Source organism: Tursiops truncatus, chromosome 19 (genome assembly GCF_011762595.2).
Source record: "Tursiops truncatus isolate mTurTru1 chromosome 19, mTurTru1.mat.Y, whole genome shotgun sequence".
In the NCBI taxonomy this organism is placed as follows: Eukaryota; Metazoa; Chordata; class Mammalia; order Artiodactyla; family Delphinidae; genus Tursiops; species Tursiops truncatus.
Genome location: NC_047052.1, coordinates 44,592,813 through 44,614,857, shown reverse-complemented (window position 1 = coordinate 44,614,857; position 22,045 = coordinate 44,592,813). Strand labels below are relative to the sequence as shown.

The window sequence follows — 22,045 nt, the reverse complement described above, 5'->3', positions numbered from 1 at the left end:
ATACAACAAGAAGATGACAGTTTTCAATCTGGAAGATGTTTCTCACCAAAACTAACTGTGCTAGCACCCTAATGTCAGACTTCCAGCCTCCAAACCTGTGAGAAATAAATTTGTTTACAAGCTACCCAGTCTGTGGTACCATGTTATAGCAGCCCAAGCTGAATAAGACAAGTTTGTACTAGAAGTGGGTACTAATGTAAAAGACATGGAAGTGGCTTTGGAACTGAATAGTGAGTGGATAAAGGCTGAAAAGAGTTTTGACGTGCATGCAAAAAATAACGGATGTTAAGGGTGATTCTGGTGAAATCTCAGAAAAGAGGAGAGCTGAAGAGAAAACCTCAGTCTTAGGAAATAATCATGAACAAAATGTTAGTAGAAATATGGACAGTAAAGACCATTCTGCCGCAGTCTTAGATGGAAATGAGGAACGTATTATTGGAAACTGGAGGAAAGGTCATTCTTTTTATAGTGGCAAAGAACAGGGCTAAATTGTGTTTGTGTTCTAGTATTTTGTGGAAAGTAGATCTTCTGAGCAATGAAATTTAATGTGTGGCTTTCCTCCTCCTGGCTGATTATAATGAAGTGCAAGAAGAGAGAAATGACTTAAAGATGGAGTTTTTGAAGCAGAATGTAAAGATTTGGAAAATTCTTAGCTGAGTAAATAGTGTTAAAGTGAGGGCATAGATTGGGAAAGAATAGCATCCTATAAGTTGGTTGGGAGACATGTGGGATGAAACTGGGGACATTGAGCTCCTGAGTTTAGAGTCTGCTTTACTAATGGAAGTGGCATCCCCATCCACAGTGGCAATGGCATTTCCACCTCCATTTGAGGGGATTAAGCCCGCATTGCCTGAAGAAACCATGACCTCCCCTGAGGCAGTGGCCATGCAAGATGATGGTGATGGGCCTATCACTAGACTCAAATCCCAGCAGACTCCTAAAGGTGAAGTACAAAGTGTGACCCAGGAGGAGGTGTGCTACACTCCAAAAGAATTACTTGAGTTTTCTAATTTTTACAGGCAAATCTAGGGAACAAGTATGGGAATGGATACTAAGGATGTGGAATAATGGTGGAAGGAACATGATTGGAAACTTGGTGACAGTGAAATCTGGGAAAGAGATGTGTGGATAGACCACTCTGGGCAAAACATTTGAAGGTATTTGTGCCCTGTATAAATACCTACTAAAGGGTGACCTCAGCAGAGAGGACTTTAATAATCAAGTGGATAGGATGGCCTGTTCTGTGGATAACAGTTTCTTTTCCCAGCTACCCCCATTATCATCCAGTGGGCTTAGGAACATAGTGGTGGCAGGGATGGACATTATGCATGGGCTCAGAAACATGGACTTCCACCCACCAGGGCCCACCTGACTGTGGCCACTGCTGGGCGCTCATTCTGCCAGCAGAGACAAGCACTGAATCCCTAATATAGCAGCATTCCCTGAGAGGTGTTCAACCAGCTACCTGGTGGCAGGTTGAGTACATTGTATCACTTACATTGTGCAAGGGGCAGCGCTTTGTCCTTATTAGAATAGAGACTTACTCTGGATACAGATTTGCCATCCCTGCATGCAGTGCTTCTGCCAAAACTGCCATCCATGGACTTACATACATACAGTGCCTTATCCACTGTCATGGTATTCCACACAGCATCACCTCTGATCAAGGAACTCCTTTCACAGTAAAATAACTGCAGCAATGGGTCCATGCTCATGCAATCCACTGGTCTTAACATGTTCTCCACCATCCTGAAGCAGCTAGCTTGATAGAATGGTGGCATGGCCTTTTGAAGACTCAGTTATAGATCCAGCTGGTGGCAGTACCTTGCAGGCTGAGTCTGGGTTCTCCAGAAGGCTGTATATGCTCTGAAGCAGAATCCAATATGTGATAGTTTCTCTAGTAGCCAGGATTCATGGATACAGGAGTCGAGGAATAGTGTGAGATAACAAAATTCAGTTGACCTTTGAACAGCCCAGGGTTTAGGGGTGCCGATACCCCGTGCCGTCAGAAATCTGCATACTGCTTTATAGTCGGCCCTCTGTATTTGTGTTTCTGCATCCGTGGATTCAACCAACTTTGGATTGTGTAGTACTGTGGTATTTATTGAAAAAAATCCATGTATAAGTGGACCCTCACAGTTCAAACCCATTCAAGGGTTAACTGTATATATGTTGGTCTCTGCCTCTAGTTCCTGGCCCAGAGCTCCTAAAACTCTGGTAATTTCCTAAGTGATAAGAACACTAGGGGCATCTCTTACTCTAATATTTTGTCCTTGACCTGGCTCCTGACAAAGGGCTGTTGAAATCCTTGTAATTTCCTAGGTGATAGGAGTATCTTCTGTTCTAATGAGGCAACTCTGGGTGGGCTCCTTGATGGTCCTTGGATGAGGGCTGGTCTCCAGAAAGACTGAGGAGGCATGATTAGAACGTTGGAATTTTCAACCCTGCTCACCTTTCTCTTGAGAAGGGAGAATAGCTGGAAATGGGGTTAATGATCCATCATGCCTCCATGAAGAAACCTCCATAAAAATCCCCAAAATACAGGGTTCAAAGAACTTCCAGGCTGGTGACCACATCCACACTGGGAGGGTGACACCCAAATTCCACAAGGACAGAAGCTCCTGTGCTTGGGACCTCCCACACCTTACCCTGTGTTTCTCTTCATCTGGCCGTTCATCTGTATCCTTTTATCACATCCTTCAGTAAACTGGTAAATGTAAGTGCTTTCTTGAGTTCCATGAGCTGCTCTAGCAAATTACCTGAACCTGAGGAGGGGGTCGTGGGAACCTTGAATTTGTAGCCAAATCAGACAGAAGTTGTAACATGGGGACCTACTACTTGTAATTGGCATCTGAAGTGGTGCGCAGCCTTGTGGGACTGAGCCCTTAACCTGTGTGTCTGACACTAAATTGTAGGACACCCAGCTGACCCCCCCCACCCCGCCATGCACCGCGGCCCCACCCCCGACATTTGGCGACCAGAAGTGAAGTGTTCTGTGTGAATAGTAAAGAAGACGCACAAGGAAGAAACACAGGGAAGAACTGTGGGTTTTCCTTTACAGGTGGAAATGGTAGTGGTAAAACTATTACCCCTAGTGATCCACTATCAAAATTTTTGCTTCCCATTCCCATGACTTTATGCCCTTCTGGGTTAGAGGTTTTAGTTCCAGAAGGAAGACTGCTTCCAGCGGGTGGCACAGTAATGATTCCAGTGAATTGGATGTTCAGACTGCCACCTGGCCACCTTGGTCTCATACCTCTGAATCAACAGGCAAAGGAGAGTTACGGTGTTGGCTAGGATGATCGATCCTGACTACTGAGGGGAAATTGGACTACTATCCCACAATGGAGGTAAGGAAGAATACATCTGGAATACAAGAGATCACTTAGGGCATCTCTTATCACCATGGCCCTGTGACTAAGGTCAGTGGAAAACAACAACCCAATCCGGGCAGGACTACCAATGATCCAGACCCTGCAGGAATGAAAATTTGTGTCACTCCACCAGGTAAAGAAGCATAATCATGTGACCAGTTACAGAAATGAGGACTGTAATTGTCATGAGTATTCCTCCTTGTTTTGTTATGAACCTGTTTGTTTATGCTTATAGTCTTTTCTTTCTTGATCCCATACCTTGTAACTTTACATCACAGTATTCAAGTATTGACTTTATATCATAGTATTTAACGTTGTTAATTTTACATCATCATATTTAAATTACAGGGTACCTAGAAGAAGTGTAAAGATCACCCAAGGACTTTGCATCCTCTTCTGGGAAAAATTTACTGAGTTTTCAGTTGTACCCAGAATAGCTGTATCATGTTAGGTGAAATTATGACCTTGTTATTGTTTTTATTTGGAGATTAAGTATGGTTTAAGGAGAGCGGTATGAGTGCCGATTTGACAGTGTGCATTTGTAAGAGTTAAATTTATGTGTCAGCTCGGCTGGATCAGAGGATGCCCAGATACCGAGCTAAACATTATTTCTGGGTGTGTCAGGATGTTTCCGAATGAGATCAGCATCTGAATCAGTGAGCTTGGTAAAGTGAGTTTGCCCTCTTCTATGTGGGTGGGCATTATTCAATCTGCTGAGGGCCTGAATAGAACAAAAATGCAGAGGAAAGAGGAATTCTCCCCTCCCCTATTTTCTGAGCTGAGACATCTCACCTCATCTTCTGCCCTCAGACTGGGGTTTATTTACATCATTGGCTCCTCTCATTCTCAGGCCTTTGGGCTGTTGACTGAATTACACCACTGGCTTTTCTGGGTCTCCATTTTGCAGATGGCAGATCGTGGGATTTCTCAGCCTCCATAATCATATAAGCCAATTCCTTAAAACAAATCTCCTTTGATATCATATTGGTACTGTTTCTCTGAAGAACCCTAATACAGGCCTGGAGATTTCTTCTTCTGAAGATGGTAAATTATGGATTTAATTAATAGTTATCAGACTATTCGTCTGGATGAGTTTTCATAGTTTAAAATCCATGTCAGATAATTCCAATATCTGTGTTAACTTCCTGTTGATACCCGTTGATTATGTTTTATCATCCACTTTGAGATTTTCCCTAGTTCTTGATACGCATGTGTGTGTGTGTGTAATTATTGTATCCTGGATATTTGGGGTTTTATTTTATGAGTCTCTATTTCACACTTAAATCATGTTCCTAGTTACTGCAAGGTCAGGGTAGTAGACAGGCTCCATGTACACGTAGCATTTGAAGTTGTCCACCAGCTGGGAGGAAGACATAGGCAGGTTATTCCTGGGACAGATTGGCAGTCAGGATTCTGCTCAAAACTCACAGCCTTAGCAGATTTCCATAGACTGTGTCATGGAGCTGCCTCATTATTGCTGGCAGAGGGTGGTGACCGTTTTAGCCATCTGGCACATCTTCCACGAATGATAGCATCTGCTTGTATCAAAAAGTACAAAAGGTCTTTATCTTGTATATTGTGATTCTTTTTGGCTAGGAATGGAAAGTGAGAATTTCAATTTTATCGAAATACCAGTAAGATCTCTAAATTAGCGTAACCCAATATTGATGGGAACCAAAATTTGTGGTGAGCCACAGAATATCTAGTCTGACTTCCTTCTACCCTTGCTACCTGAACCTATCCATGTATAAAAGTTTATTGGAGAAATAGTACCATGTACTGATCTCTGGTTCAAGTAAATACATTTTACAGGATAGTGCCCCAACATCACATGGTATTCCTCTTAGCTGACAACATAATTGACTCTTTAGTAGTTCTTTCCACCATTGTATAATATCAGTTAATTGAGGAGATGTATACCTAAACCTAGTGAATCCATGGATTTTAGCTCATTGATTCACTTTTTCTGTACAGTAAGTTCCATCGTCAAAATCAGTGTTGAGTGGGATAATATGATGAACAATACATTCAGTTTTGTGGAATTATAAGTGAGATAAGGCAAACCTAATTCAAGAATAAGTGCCCAGTCCACTTCTTTGAAGGCTGTTTTTATGTAGTATAGAATTCTGGTTTGACATTTATACAGCATATTGAAGACATCACTTAATGTTTTTTTTTTTTTTGGTTTTGTTTTGTTTTGTTTTTTTTGGTCCACACCCCGTGGCATGTGGAATCTTATTTCCCCTACCCAGGGATCGAACCTGTGCCCCCTGCAGTGGAAGCACAGTCTTAACCACTGGATCGCCAGGGAAGTCCCAGATTACTTAATTGTTACGGCTTTAGTTTTGTTGATTTGGAGAAGTCAGTTCTCAGTCTTAGTGTTACTTCTCACTACTTTTTTTTTTTTGTTACACTAGTCCAAGTTAAAAGCAGACCCCAGATGGTTACATTATACAAGCTGTGAGGTTTTTAAACTTGTGACAAGGGCCAGAAGGGAAATTCTACACATTGCAAGGAAATCCTCACTTAAGCTTCAGTGAGCCAAACGCACTTAAAACCCATGAACTGGTCGTCCGTAGCCAGTCCAATCTCTACAAGGAACTGGCATATGTTCTTGCACTTTTCACCCTGTAGCTGAATTACTTCTCTATATTCTGGATGCTCAATTACAGTACCATTTCAGGCAAATTTCTTCCTAAATGCCTTCACTAGTTTCTTTTTATCGTAATCAGCGATCCCTTGGACTGTAGTAAGGGTCTTCCTGCCGGTTCTCCGTTGAATTCTTTTATCAATATAATCCCCAGTGCCGGCAGGAAGCAGATCATCTCCCTTACTTGCATCAGCAAAGGGGTCGAAAGAGTGGAGGTTCTGGATAGCAGACATACGATACAATTCCTTTTCCTCTGTGGAAACGGCCTGCGGAAGGCCGCGGCTGGAGAAAGCGGGCGCGGAGGACTGAGCGTCGGGAAGCGAGGGGGCTCGAGGGGGAGGCTGCTTAGTCCATGGCAGCGGCTTAGTGATTCCTTACTACTTTTTTTTTTTAACTTATTTTATTTTTGACTGCGTTGGGTCTTCGTTGCTGCGTGCCGGCTTTCTGTAGTTGCAGTGAGTGGGGGCTACTCTTCGTTGCGGTGTGCGGGCTTCTCATTGCGGTGGCTTCTCTTGTTGCGGAGCATGGGCTCTAGGTGCGCGGGCTTCAGTAGTTGTGGCTCACGGGCTCTAAAGTACAGGCTCAGTAGTTGTGGCACAGGAGCTTAGTTGCTTCACGGCATGTGGGATCTTCCCAGATCAGGGCTTGAACCCGTGTCCCCTGCATTGGCAGGTGGATTCTTAGCCGCTGCACCACCAGGGAAGCCCCATTCACTACTTTTTATGATTTCCTTTTTCTTTGGTTTTTCAACAGAGTTTTCTTTGTATTTATTCTTCTTGGCCTTTTGACAGCTTCTTTGAACTATGGCCTGATGGATTTAGTTTGGGACATTTTTCAGCTAATATTTTTTCAAATATTCTTCTGCCCCTTTTCTCCCTCTGCGTCTTCAATTGTGTGTGTTTAAAACCTGTTCATTGTATTTTACTTAGCCCTAAATTATTATCTCCATTTTAAAGTAAGATGATGAAATTGGCCCCCAAAACTAAATTGTCCAAGGGCACATGGTTATTGTGATAGCTGAGATTCACATCTGAGAAGTTTGACAAAGCCCATTAAAAAAAATTATGATTGAATATCACCTCTCAATGTCATGCATTTTTTAATGCCTTCCATCTCAGTACTTCATCAGGAATATGATGAATTAACAGATCTGTGGAATATGCCATCACTATTGATGGCATAATATATCACCTTACTGGTGATAATAATTTATTTAATCTTTTATTAGGTATTTACGTTTCTAACTTGTGCTTATTGTACATCATTCTTTGATATACATCCTTGTGCATGTATCACTGTGCATTTTATAACTCTTTCCCAATGACAGTTTCCTAGAAGTTATATTTCTGAATGACTATCAGGTATTTAGTAATTGCTAACAATATGGCAGGCCCTGGGCTAGTGTTTGAAGATTAGCATTAAAAGTGTAGTTGCTATCCTTCAGATCTTTATAATTGAGCAAGAAAAATGTAATCCTTACAGGAATAAATCTAAAGTAGGGGGTGATAAAGACCTCTAGACTAAATTAAGATGATATACCTCTGAAGATATAGATGGAAGACATTCTAGCAAGCTGAAAATTATTTTGAATTCATGGACTCTCTGGAAATGAATGGATTCATGCAGCAAGCTACACGTCTTTTACATTTTGTATTACACTGATGTTAGATGCAAAGTGAGATTATTAGTATAAGATGTTTCAGCAGCTTTTGAAGAACATTACGGCTAGAAGATCAGGAAGATATGAAGAAAAACAGCAATGAGACTTAATCAATACATTCATTACTTAGGAACTTCTAGCCATACTTTTCTACCCAGTAATCCAACATAGTTATACTTAGGAAACATAGATTTGTTCAGATATGTATTTGGAACACGAAGGGGTAAAGAAAAGTCATTCAGCATAAATACACTAGCTCTTATAAGAGTATCTTTAACTTTTCTACGAAATCAAGAGAAAGATATACTATCCTATGATCCTTAATGCCACTTCTTTTTTTATATAATTTATATATTTATTTTTGGCTGCATTGGGTCTTTATTGCTGTGCGCTGGCTTCCTCTAGTTGTGGCGAGCGGAGGCTATTCTTCGTTGTGGTGCGTGGGCTTCTCATTGTGGTGACTTCTCTTGTTGCAGAGCATAGGCTCTAGACACGTGGGCTTCAGTAGTTGTGGCACGCAGGCTCAGTAGTTGTGGCACATGGGCTTAGTTGCTCCGCAGCATGTGGGATCTTCCCAGGCCAGGGATCGAATCCGTGTCCCCTGCATTGGCAGGCGGATTCTCAACCACTGCACCGCGAGGGAAGTCCCAATGCCACTTCTAAGTATATATTCAAGAGAAATGATTACATTTATCCACAAAGTTATATGGGTAAGGATGTTAATAGCAGCTTTATTTTAACCCAAAAATGTTACCAACCAAAATGCCCTAGCAGGATGCATAAGAAAATTGTACTACATAACAATATGAAAAAAGAAAGTACTGGTACATTTACATAGATGAATCTTAAAGGTATTATGCTGAGTGAAAGAAGTCAGTCACAAAAGAGTATGTACTGTATGATTTCATTTATGTGAAGTTCAAAAGTAGGTAAAACTAACCAATTATGATAGAAGTCAGAATATTTGTCACCCGGGTGGTATAGACCAGGAAGGGGCATGACTGAAACTTGTATGTTAGAAAAACCCTGTATCTCAATCTGGGTGGTAGTCACCCTCCTATACACGTAAAATAATCAAGCTGTATACTTAAGATCAGTGTCTTTTACATACTTTATGTGTATTATACTTCAATTTAAATAATCAAGGGGGAGAAGGATGGGGGCATTTAATAATAGACTCTTGATGTCTCCCTAGTGTAGATTAATGTGTGTGGCTCATGGACACCTGGCCCTTCAACAAAGCCTGCTAATTGATGGTTCTTAATCTCATTGCAGGGTCTGATGATTAGGACTAAAAGAGAAAAAAAGACAAAAATGTATTCATTTTTGGCTGGCTACAGTGGGCATGATTTCATCCTTCCCAGTCTGGATACTAAATGAGAGTGATGAGCCATGAGAATCTGAGAGTTGTAATGTAGGCTTAGAAGAATGCATGGTCTGTGCAGTTTTCTCACTTCAGATGTGGAAGATCAACCAGGCTCCAGAAACCTTAAAGGAAGTTCTATATGGATGATACGGCCCCTCCTCTGGCCTGGAAGAGCAAGTTTGAACAGTCTAGTCCCAAGCGTAGCTCAGCATCCCAGAATGCAGTACTGGTGGAAATCCTGTTAAAGTGCCCACACTTTTGTTTTAATGTAGGAGAACATCTGCTAGGAATCCATCTGTTTACATCAGCGTTCCCTGGGGTTTGCAGAAAGCATAGAGGTCCCTAGGCTCCACCTTATCTTCCCAATGTATATATGGGGGGAGGGTGGTTTGGAAGAAAAAAATGGAGGAGAAAAACCTTGACATTTTGTGAACTCCATGGCAAATCTGGTCTCATTGCCTTATTTTTTTCCTCCTCCCAGATAAGACTTCCCTGGATTCTAGGATTCTTGAGTAGATGAATTCCAAGGAAGACTGTCTAATTCTTGCAATTCTAAACTCATGGGTCATGTAAGTTGGTTTTCGGTGTTAAATTCTGTCATTTTTTAGGTTATGTGAAGACCTTAATTTTTTATTCTGAAACTTCCCCAGTTCCTCCTATTTTTGGAGGAATGCACTCCAGGTCCCTCCTCTGTGCCCCCATCTTCTCAAACCACTGTTCAAATGTGTACTGGAGAAATCAGCATCTCCTAGGTACTCAGTCTTCTGTCTAGACCAGAGGTGAAGCAAAAACAAAGTCCCTTCAGAGAGATACTTGACCATCTCTTGTCAGTTCTGCAATTTGATGATAAAGGATGATTTCGTTTGCACATGGGAAAGTTCTGAACTTTTCCATAGACCCATGTCTGTAGATAAAATAGGATTTAGTGTTGATTGGCCTCAGCTGCTGCTAAGGTGCTCAGTCCTTCTGAGGAAGCTGCAGGCTGCTTTAGGCTTTAGGCCCTCACTTCATCCTGAGGCTAGCACTGCGCCCAGCATTCCCCGCTTAGCATTCGCCCACACCATGGCCTCCATCTCAGAGCTCACCTGCATCTACTGGGCCTTCATCCTGAACAACGATGAGGTTACAGTCATGGAGGATAAGATCAATGCCCTAATTATAGCAGCCAGTGTAAATGTTGGACCTTTCTAGCCAGGTTTGTTTGCAAAGGCTCTGGCATTGGGAGCCTCATCTGCAATATAAGGGCTAAGGGACCTGTCCCAGCAGCTGATCCTGCACGAGCAGGAGGTCCTCCCCCCTCCACCACTTCTGCCCCAGCTGAGGAGGAGAAAGTGGAAGCAAAGAAAGAAGAATTTGAGGAGTCTGATGTTGACATGGGCTTTGATCTCTTTGACTAAACCTCTTTTGTTACATGTTCAATAAAAAGCTGAACTCTCTAAAACAAAACAAAACAAAAAAAGAATGTGGTGCAATCCCAGGCTTTGTGAGGCCTTTAGGGGTGGGCAAGGAAATGATTTAGAGCCTGCTTACAGATCCATGCTGGGAATTCCTGAGAGGTGAAAACCTATAGTAGGGTCCATTTTGTATCTGAAGAGCATGTCCTGATTTCAGGTGATATATGTGTGACTCTGGATTAACCTGTAACAGTATTCTCTGGCTCAGAAATGAGAAAATTGTCTGGGGGGGATGGGAGATGGAGTAGCAAGTAATAAGATACGATAGATAGGATGCTTCTAAAATGGCTCCCACTGATCCCTGCTTCCAGGTATTCACATCCTTCTGTAATCTCCTTTGCTTTAGTGTGGGTTAGATTTAGTGACTTGCTTCTAATGAATAAAATATGGCAAAAGTGATGGGAGCTCACTGTTGAGATTAGGGTCTGTAACTTTGTCTTGCTCACAACACTCTGGTTCTTCTTGCTTTCTCTGATGAAGCAAGTTTCCATGCTGTGATCTAAGGATGATCTCTGGCCAACAGCCAGTGAGGAACCAAGGCTCACACTCCGAATTCTATCAGCAACTATATGAGTGAGTTTTGAAGCAGATCCTTCCCCATTTGAGCCTTGAGGTGACTGCTGCCCCAGCTGACACCTTCACTGCAGTCTGAGAGGGAGAGGACCAAGTTCAGCTGCAAACAGATTTCTGTCCCAAACTGATTTCTTATTCCCATGAAAGTAAACTTTAAAAATCTTTCTTGAAGCTTTCAGTATTTTATCTTTTTATTTCTCTTTGGAAATTTTGCTAAAATGTGCCTAGATGTAGGTACTTTTTTTTTTTTTCTCGGTACGCGGGCCTCTCACTGTTGTGGCCTCTCCCATTGCGGATCACAGGCTCCGGACGGGCAGGCTCAGCGGCCATGGCTCACGGGCCCAGCCGCTCCGCGGCATGTGGAATCCTCCCGGACCGGGACACGAACCTGTGTCCCTTGCATCGGCAGGCGGATTCTCAACCACTGCGCCACAAGGGAAGCCTGGTACTTATTTTTTACTTAATTTTTTCATAGATGTCACGTTTAGGACCACAGTTATTTTATGTACCATTGAAAAGGAAAGAAAACATTGAATTAAACTATGACATGTCTCGGATATAAAGATGCATTTCAGTTTCATAGATGTTAAAATGAAAAATATGTCAGAATAATTATTGAATAGAATTTTATTAACTTGGTAGGCCTCTCTCAAATTAAGGACTTACATCCTTCTTTATTTTGAGGTAATTTTCATTGATTACTACTATCTCTCCTCAATTAGCTCTATTGTCTTCCGGGACTTATATTAAATGGTTGGAGGAAAATCAGTTTCTATCTTTTATGTCGTTTTGTTCCATACATTGCATCTCTTTGTTACATTTGGTTTCTTCTGGGCTGTATAGCAATTTAACCCCTGGCTTCCTAGTTCACAATTCAGCTGTGTGCATTCTGCTTTTCAGCCCATTTATTGAAGTTTTTTTTTTAACTTTTAAACTTTGAAATAATTATAGATACACAGGGAGTTGCAAGATAGTGCAGAGATAGTCCTGATTATACTTCACGCAGTTTTTACCAATGGTTACATCTTACATAATTACAGTACAATATCAAAGCCCAGAATTAGACATTGGTACAATGTGTTTATATAGTTATGTCATTTTATCATGTGCATAGATTCATGTAATCACCACTGCAATCAACATACAGAACTATTCCACCCCCACAAAGATGTTTCTGTACCCCTTTATAAGTCACACCTGCACCCCACCCCACCATCCCTAATCCCTGGAAACCATTAATGTTTCACATCTCTATAATTTCATCATTTCAAGGATGTTATATAAATGGAATTGTGTAGTACATGACCCATAGAGATTGGCTTCCAGAACTAAACATAATGTTCTTGAGATCTATCTAAATTGTTACATGTATCAATAATTTATTCCTTTTTAATGCTAAGTAGTATTACATGGTATGGAGAACCATTTTTGTTGTTTCCATTTTAGGCTACTACAGATAAAGCTGCTATGAACAATCAGGCACGCAATGCTATGTGGGCAAATTCTTTCATTTCTCTGGGATAAATGTCCAGGAGTACAACTGCTGAGTTATACGGTAAGTTTATATATATATATATATATATATATATATATATATATATGTATTTTAAAATGAAGTATAGTTGATTTACAGTGCTGTGTTAGTTTCAGGTGTACACCAAAGTGATTCAGTTTGTGTGTGTACATATATATATTCTCTTTCAGATTCCTCTCCACTATGGGTTAGTACAAGATACTGAATATAGTTCCCTGTGCTATACAGTAGGTCCTTGCTTATCTGTTTCATATAGTATGTATTTGTTAATCCCAAACTCTTAATTTACTCCCCACCCCCGCCATTTATTTTTTAAAGAATTGCCAAACTATTTTTCCACAGTGGCTGTACCATATTACATTCCCACCAGGAATATGCAAGAGATCTGTTTCTCAACATCCTTGTCAGAATTTATAGTATTGTTGTTATTTTCAATTTTGGATTTTCTAATAGGCATGTGGTGGTTTCTCATTGTGGTTTTAATTTTGCTTTTAGTTAATAGCTGGTGACACCGAATATCATTTCATGTACTCATTTGCCATCCATAAATTCTCTTTGGTGAAATATCTCTTCATGCCTTTTGCCCATCTTCTAAATATAATGTTGTTGTTGTTGTTTTTAACTGCTGAGTTTTGGGCGCATTATATATTCTATTTATGAGTTCTCTGTTAGATTATTGGGATTTGTTGGATTTCTGGTTGGACATGCAAATACTTTCTTCCAGTCTGTAGCCTGTCTTTTCATCTGCTTAACAAGGTTTTAGCCGAGCAAAAGTTTTATATTTTGATAAAGTCTAATTTATCCCTTATTTCTTTTATGATCATGCTTTTGGTGTCATGTGTAACGTGTCACCACCAATTAGGTCAGAAATATTTTCTGTTTTATCTTCTAAAAGTTTTATACTTTTACAATTTATTATCTATTGTAAGCTAAATTTTGTATATGGTGTAATTTTTAGGTAGATTATTTTGCCTATGGATATTCAATTGTTCCAGCACCATTTGTTGAAAAGACTATCCATCTTCCATTGTACTGAGTTACATCTTTGTCAAAAATCCATTTTCCATACTCATGTAGGGCTATTTCTTTATCCTCTGTTCTGTTGCATTGACTTTATACCCAACCCCTGCCAATATCATACAGTAGAGTACTATAGCTATGTAATTAGCCTTAAAACTGGGTAGAGGGTGTCTTACCACTTTATTCTTCTTTTTCAGAATTGTATTAGCTACTGCTGTTTGTCTCTCCACATAAATTTTAGAATATTGTATTAAAAACCTTGCTGAGATTTTGATAGGAATTGCATTAAACCTGTATATCAGTTAGGGGAGAACTGACATTTGACTATGTTGAATTTCCAATCTCTTAACAAGGAATACCTATTTATTTAGATCTTAAATTTCTTATCAGTGTTTTGTACTTATCTGCTTATAAGTTCTGTACTTGTTTTGTTTGATTTGCACCTATGTATTTAATTCTTGACACAGTTGTAAATGGTATTGTATTTTTGTTTCCACGTGTTCATTTCTAGTAATAGAAATACAACTGATTTTGCAAGTTGATCTAGTATCTTATGACATTGCTAAAATCACTTATTTCTAGAAGTTCATCTGTAGTAGATTCTGTGGGATTTTCTACATAAATCATCACATCATCTGCAAAAAGAGACAGTTTTAGGCACTCCTTTCTGAGCTGTAAATGTTTAAATCCCTATTGTGCCTTACTTCACTGCGTAGAACTTACGGAGTTATGTTGAGTAGCAGTGGTGAGAGTGAACATCCTTGCCTTGTTCCCAGTCTTATGGGTAAAGCATTCAGTCATTCACCATTACCTATGATGATAACTGTAGATTTGTTGTAGATACTCTTTATCAAGTTGAAGAAGCTACCCAATCATTCCTAGCTTCAGAAAGTTTTTTTTTTTTAAATCATGAATGGGTTTTGAATTTTGTCAAATACATTTTCTACATCAATTGATATGATCAAGTAATTTTCTAGTCTGTTAATATGGCAGATTACATTGATTTTCAAATATTGAACCAGCCTTGCATGTATTGAATGAACCCTACTTGTCATGGTTAATAGTAATTCTTTATATGCTGCTAAATTCTATTAGTATTTTGCTAAGGAGTTTGCATCTATATTCATGAGAAATATTTGTTGGTAGTTTTCTTTTTTGGACTGTCTGGTTTTGGTGTCATGTCAATACTGGCTTCATAGAATGAATACTGGCATTTGGTATAAAGTTCTTACTGGCTTCATAAGTGATCCTATGCTTCTTGAAGAGATTGTCTAGAATTGGAGTTGGTTCTTTAAATGTTTGGCAGTTCAACTGATCCTGTGGAAAGCTAAAATGAAAGGAAAAAAAAAAGTTCAGTAGAATTCTCTACCAAAATTATCTGAGCCTATAGATTGTATTTGGGGGAGACTTTAAATTATGAATTCAATTTCCTTAATATATAGGGCTATTCAAATTATCTATTTCATAATGATTAGTATTCATTTGTTTTTCATTAAATTGATCCATGTAATATGATTCATTTATTGTTTTATTTATTATGCCTTGTTATTTATTTATTTGTATAATTCATTCACAGTATCATACTCGTTTCAGGTGTACAGCATAGTGCTTCAGTATTTTTGCAGATTATACTCCATTAAAGTTTATTACAAGATAATGGCTATAATCTCCTGTGTATACAATATATCCTTATTGCTTATCTATTTTATGCATAGTAGTTTGTATCTCTTAATCCCATACTCCTAATTTGCCCCTCCCTCTTTCCTCTCCCCTTTGGTACCCTCTAGTTTTTTTTTTTTTTTTTTTTTTGCTTTATCTGTGAGTCAGTCTCTGTTTTACATATACACTAGTTTCTCCTTTTATTTTTTAGATTCCACATATAAGTGGTATCATAGAGTATTTGTCTTTCACTCTCTGACTTACTTCCCTAAGCATAATATTCCCTAGGTCCATCCATGTTGCTGCAAATGGCAGAATTTCATACGTTTTTATGGCTGAAAAGTATTCTATTGTGTATATATAGCATAACTTTTTTTTCTATTAGAGTATAGTTGTTTTACAATGTTGTGTTAGTTTCTACTGTACAGTGAAGTGGAGTTCCCTGTGCTATACAGCAGGTTTTTGGGTTTTTTTGAATTTTATTTGTTTTTCTATACAGCAGGCTCTTATGAGTTACCTATTTTATACATATTAATGTATATATGTGAATCCCAATCTCCCAATTCATCTCTCCCCCACCCTTCCCCCTTGGTGTCCATACATTTTTTCTCTACATCTGTGTCTCTATTTTTGCCTTCAAACCGGTTCATCTGTACCATTTTTCTAGATTCCACATATATGTGTTAATATACAATATTTGGTTTTTTTCTTTCTGACTTACGTCACTCTGTATGACAGTCTCCAGGTCCATCCACATCTGTACAAATGACCCAATTTCATTCCTTTGTATGGCTGAGTAATATTCCACTGTATATATGTACCACATCTTCTTTATTCATTCCTCTGTTGATGGACATCTTGGTTGTTTCCATGTCCTGGCTATCGTAATAGTGCTGCAATAAATATTGGGGTGCATGTGTGTTTTTGAATTATGGTTTTCTCTGGGTATATCCCCAGTTGTGCAATTGCTGGGTCATACAGTAATTCTAGTTTTAGTTTTTTAAGGAACCTCCACAATGTTCTCCATAGTGGCTGTATCAATTTACATTCCCACCAACAGTGCAAGAGGGTTGCCTTTTCTCCACACTCTCCAGCATTTATTGTTTGTAGATTTTCTGATGATGCCCATTCTAACAGGTGTGAGGTGATACCTCATTGTAGTTTTGATTTGCTCTTCTCTAATAATTAGTGATGTTGAGCATTTTTTCATGTGTTTGTTGGCCATCTGTATGTCTTCTTTGGAGAAATGTCTATTTAGGTCTTCTGCCCATTTTTTGACTGGGTTGTTGTTTTGATATTGAGCTACATGAGCTGTTTATATATTTTGGAGGTTAATCCTTTATCCATTGATTCATTTGCAAATATTTTCTCCCTTTCTGAGGGTTGTCTTTTCATTTTGTTTATAGCTTCCTTTGCTGTGCAAAAGCTTTTAAGTTTCATTAGGTCCCATTTGTTTATTTTTGTTTTTATTTCCATTCTAGGAGGTGGGTCAAAAAAGATCTTGCTGTGATTTATATCAAAGAGTGTTCTTCCTATGTTTTCCTCTAAGAGTTTTATAGTGTCCAATCTTACATTTAGGTCTTTAATCCATTTTGAGGTTTTCTTTGTGTGTATGGTCTAGGGAGTGTTCTAATTTCATTCTTTTACATGTAGCTGTCCAGTTTTCCCAGCACCACTTATTGAAGAGACTGTCTTTTCTCCATTGTATATCATTGCCTCGTTTGTCATAGATTAGTTGACCATAGGTACATGGGTTTATCTCTGGGCTTTCTATCCTGTTCCATTGATCTGTATTTCTGTTTTTGTGCCAGTACCATACTGTCTTGATTATTGTAGCTTTGTAGTATAGTCTGAAATTGGGGAGCCTGATTCCTCCAGCTCAGACTTTTTCCCTCAAGATTGCTTTGGCTGTTTGGGGTCTTTTGTGTTGCCATACAAAGCTTAAGATTTTTTTGTTGTAGTTCTGTGAAAAATACCATTGGTAATTTGATAGGGATTGCATTGAATTTGTAGATTGCTTTAGGCAGTATAGTCATTTTCACAATATTCTTCCAATCCAAGAACATGGTATATCTCTCCATTTGTTTGTATCATCTCTGATTTCTTTCATCAGTGTCTTATAGTTTTCTGAGTACAGGTCTTTTACCTCCTTAGGTAGGTTTATTCCTAGGTATTTTATTCTTTTTCTTGCAATAGTGAATGGGATTGTTTCCTTAATTTCTCTTTCTGATCTTTCATTGTTAGTGTATAGGAATGCAGGAGATTTCTGTGCATTAATTTTGTATCCTGCAACTTTACCAAATTCATTGATTACCTCTAGTAGTTTCCTGGTGGCATGTTTAGGATTCTCTATGTATAGTATCATGTCATCTGCAAACAGTGACAGTTTTACTTCTTCTTTTCTGATTTGGATTCCTTTTATTTCATTTCCTTTTCTGATTGCTATGGCTAGGACTTCCAAAACTATGCTGAATAATAGTGGTGAGAGTGGACATCCTTGTCTTGTTGCTGATCTTAGAGGAAATGCTTTCAGTTTTTTACCATAGAGAATGATGTTTGCTGTGGGTTTGTCATATATGGCCTTTATTATGTTCAGGTAGGTTCCCTCTACGTCCAATTTCTGGAGACTCTTTTTTTAAATAAATAAATAAATAAAATTATTTGGTTATTTATTTATGGCTGCATTGGGTCTTCATTGCTGCGTGTGGGCTTTCTCTAGCTGTGGCAAGCAGGGGCTACTCTTTGTTGTGGTGCACGGGCTTTTCATTGCAGTGGCTTCTCTTGTTGCAGAGCACGGGCTCTAAGCACATAGGCTTCAGTAGTTGTGGCACTCAGGCTCAGTAGTTGTGGCACATGGGCTTAGTTGCTCCATGGTATGTGGGATCTTCCCGGACCGGGGCTCGGACCCATGTCCCTTTCATTGGCAGGCAGATTCTTAAGCACTGCACCACCAGTGAAGTCCCTCTGGAGAGTTTTTATCATAAATGTGTGTTGAATTTTGTGAAAAGCTTTTTCTGCATCTATTGAGATGATCATATGGTTTTTATTCTTCAATTTGTTAATATGGTGTATCATATTGATTGATTTGTGTATATTGCAGAATACTTGCATCCTTGGGATAAATCCCAATTGATCATGGTGTATGATCCTTTTAATGTGTTGTTGAATTCTGTTTGCTTGTATTTTGTTGAGGATTTTTGCATCTATATTCATCAGTGATATTGGTCTGTAATTTTCTTTTTTTGTAGTATCTTTGTCTGGTTTTGGTATCAGGGTGATGGTAGCCTCGTAGAATGAGTTTGGGAGTGTTCCTTCCTCTGCAGTTTTCTGGAAGAGTTTGAGAAGGATGGGTGTTAGCTCTTCTCTAAATGTGTTATAGAATTCACCTATGAAGCCATCTGGTCCTGGACTTCTGTTTGTTGGAAGATTTTTAATCACAGTTTCAATTTCGTTACTTGTGATTGGTCTGTTCATATTTTCTATTTCTTCCTGGTTTTGGAAGGTTATACCTTTCTAAGTATTTGTCCATTTCTTCCAGGTTGTCCATTTTATTGGCATAGAGTTGCTTGTAGTAGTCTCTTATGATGCTTTGTATTTCTGTGGTGTCTGTTGTAACTTCCTCTTGTTCATTTCTAATTTTGTTGATTTGACTCCTCTCCCTCTTTTTCTTAATAAGTCTGGCTAAAATTTTATCAATTTTGTTTATCTTCTCAAAGTACCAGCTTTTAGTTTTATTGATCTTTGCTATTGTTTTGTTTCTATTTCATTTATTTCTGCTCTGATCTTTATGATTTCTTTCCTTCGACTAACTTTGGGTTTTGTTTGTTCTTCTTTCTCTAGTTCCTTTAGGTGTAAGGTTAGATTGTTTATTTGAGGTGTTTCTTGTTTCTTGAGGTAGGATTGTATTGCTATAAACTTTCCTCTTAGAACTGCTTTTGCTGCATCCCATAGGTTTTGGATTGTCGTGTTTTCATTGTCATTTGTCTCTAGGTATTTATTTCCTCTTTGATTTCTTCAGTGATCTCTTGGATATTTAGTAGCGTATCATGTAGCCTGCATGTGTTTGTGTTTTTACTTTTTTTTCCCTGTAATTTATTTCTAATCTCATAGCATTGTGGTCAGAAAAGATGTTTGATACAATTTCAATTTTCTTAAATTTACCAAGGCTTGATTTGTGACCCAAGATGTGATTTATCCTGGAGAATGTTTCATGTGCACTTGAGAAGAAAGTGTAATCTGCTGTTTTCGGATAGAATGTCCCATAAATATCAATTAAATCTATCTGGTCTGTTATGTCATTTAAAGTTTGTGTTTCCTTATTAATTTTCTGTCTGGATGATCTGCCCATTGGTGTAAGTGAGGGTTAAAGTCCCCCACTATTATTTTATTACTGTTGATTTCCTCTTTTATAGCTGTTAGCATTTGCCTTATGTATTGAGGTGCTCCTATGTTGGGTGCATAAATATTTACAATTGTTATATCTTCTTCTTGGATTGATCCCTTGATCATTATGTAGTGTCCTTCCTTGTCTCTTGTAACATTCTTTATTTTAAAGTCTATTTTATCTGATATGAGTATTGCTACTCCAGCTTTCTTTTGATTTCCATTTGCATGGAATATCTTTTTCCATCCCCTCCCTTTCAGTCTGTATGTGTCCCTAGGTCTGAAGTAAGTCTCTTGTAGACAGCATATATATGGGTCTTGTTTTTGTATCCATTCAGCAAGTCTGTGTCTTTTGGTTGGAGCATTTAATCCATTTACATTTAAGGTAATTATCGATATGTACCTATTACCATTTTCTTAATTGTTTTGGGTTTGTTTTTGTAGGTCTTTTTCTTCTCTTTGTGTTTCCCACTTAGAGAAATTCCTTTAGCATTTGTTGTAGAGCTGGTTTGGTAGTGCTGAATTCTCTTAGTTTTTGTTTGTAAAGCTTTTGATTTTTCTGCTGAATCTGAATGAGATCCTTGCTGGGTAGAGTAATCTTGGTTGTAGGTTCTTCCCTTTCATCACTTTAAATATATCTTGCCACTCCCTTCTGGCTTATAGAGTTTCTGCTGAGAAATCAGCTGTTAACCTTATGGGAGTTCCCTTGTATGTTGTTTGTCGTTTTTCTCTTGTTGCTTTTAATAATTTTTCTTTGTCTTTTATTTATCAATTTGATTACTATGTGTCTTGGTGTGTTTCTCCTTGGTTTTATACTGTAGGGGACTCTCTGCTTCCTGGACTTGGGTGGCTATTTCCTTTGCCATGTTAGGGAAGTTTTTGACTATAATCTCTTCAAATATTTTCTTGGGTCCTTTCTCTCTCACTTCTCCTTCTGTGACCCCTATAATGTGAATGTTGGTGTGTTTAGTGTTGTCCCAGATGTCTCTTAGGCTGTTTTCATTTCTTTTCATTGTTTTTTCTTTGTTCTGTGGCAGTGATTTCCATTCTGTCTTCCAGGTCACTTATCCTTCTGCCTCAGTTATTCTGCTACTGATTCCTTCCAGTGTATTTTTCATTTCACTTATTGTATTGTTCATCTCTGTTTTTTCTTTAATTCTTCTTGGTCTTTGTGAACCGTTTCCTGCATCTTCTCAATCTTTGCCTGCATTCTTTTTCTGAGGTCCTGGATCATCTTCACTGTCATTATTCTGAATTTTGTTTTCTGGAAGTTTGCCTATCTCCACTTCATTTTGTTGTTTTCAGGGGTTTTATCTTGTTCCTTCATCTGGGACATAGTCCTCTGCCTTTTCATTTTGTCTTTCTTTCTGTGATTATGGTTTTCATTCTGCAGGCTGCAGGATTGTAGTTCTTCTTGTTTCTCCTGTCTGCCTTCTGGTGGATGAGGCTAAGAAGCTTGTGCAAGCTTCCTGATGGGAGGGACTTGTTGGTGTGTAGACCTGGGTGTTGCTCTGGTGGGCAGAACTTAGTAAAACTTTAAGCCACTTCTCTGCTGGTGGGTGGGGCTGAGTTCCCTCCCTTTTGGTTGTTTGCCCTGAGGCAACCCAGCACTGGAACCTACAGGCTGTTTGGTGGGGCTAATGGTGTGTGGACTCTACTCCGGGAGGGCTCCCGCCAATGAGTACTTCCCAGAACTTCTGCTGCCAGTGTCCTTGTCCCTGTGGTGAGCCACAGCCACCCCCTGCCTCTGCAGGAGACCCTCCAACACTAGCACGTAGGTCTGGTTCAGTCTCTATAGGGTCACTGATCCTTCCCCCTGGGTCCTACTTTGTGTGTGCCCTCCAAGAGTGGAGTCTCTGTTTCCCCCAGTCCTGTTGATGTCCTGCCATCAAATTCCACTGGCCTTCAGAGTCTGATTTCTGGGGATTTCTCCTCCCATTTCCAGACCCCCAGGTTGGGAAACCCTCTGTAGGGCTCAGAACCTTCACCCCAGTGGGTGGACTTCTGTGGCATAATTGTTCTCCAGTTTGTGAGTCACCCACCCAGTAGTTATGGGATTTGATTTTATTGTGATTGCACCCCTTGTACCATCTCATTGAGGCTTCTCCTTTGTCTTTGGATGTGGGGTATCTTTTATGGTGAGTTCCAGTGTTTTTCTGTTGATAACTGTTCAGCAGTTAGTTGTGATTCCACTTCTCTCGCAAGAGGGAGTGAGCACACGTCCTTCTACTACACCATCTTGAACCAATCTCTACCATAACATTTTCTTTTTTTAAACATCTTTATTGGAGTATAATTACTTTACAGTGTTGTGTTAGTTTCTGCTGTATAACAAAGTAAATCCGCTATATGCATATGTATATCCCCATATC

At 39.2% G+C, this 22,045-nt stretch overlaps 2 pseudogenes; one reads left to right on the top strand and one right to left on the bottom strand.

The window, feature by feature from the left end:
• The first annotated feature begins 221 nt into the window (after positions 1-221).
• The window catches only part of LOC109550857 (large ribosomal subunit protein P1 pseudogene), a 39,268-nt pseudogene continuing 17,444 nt past the window's right edge, over positions 222-22,045 (top strand).
• Positions 5,901-6,334, bottom strand: LOC101326725 (eukaryotic translation initiation factor 1 pseudogene; annotated as a pseudogene).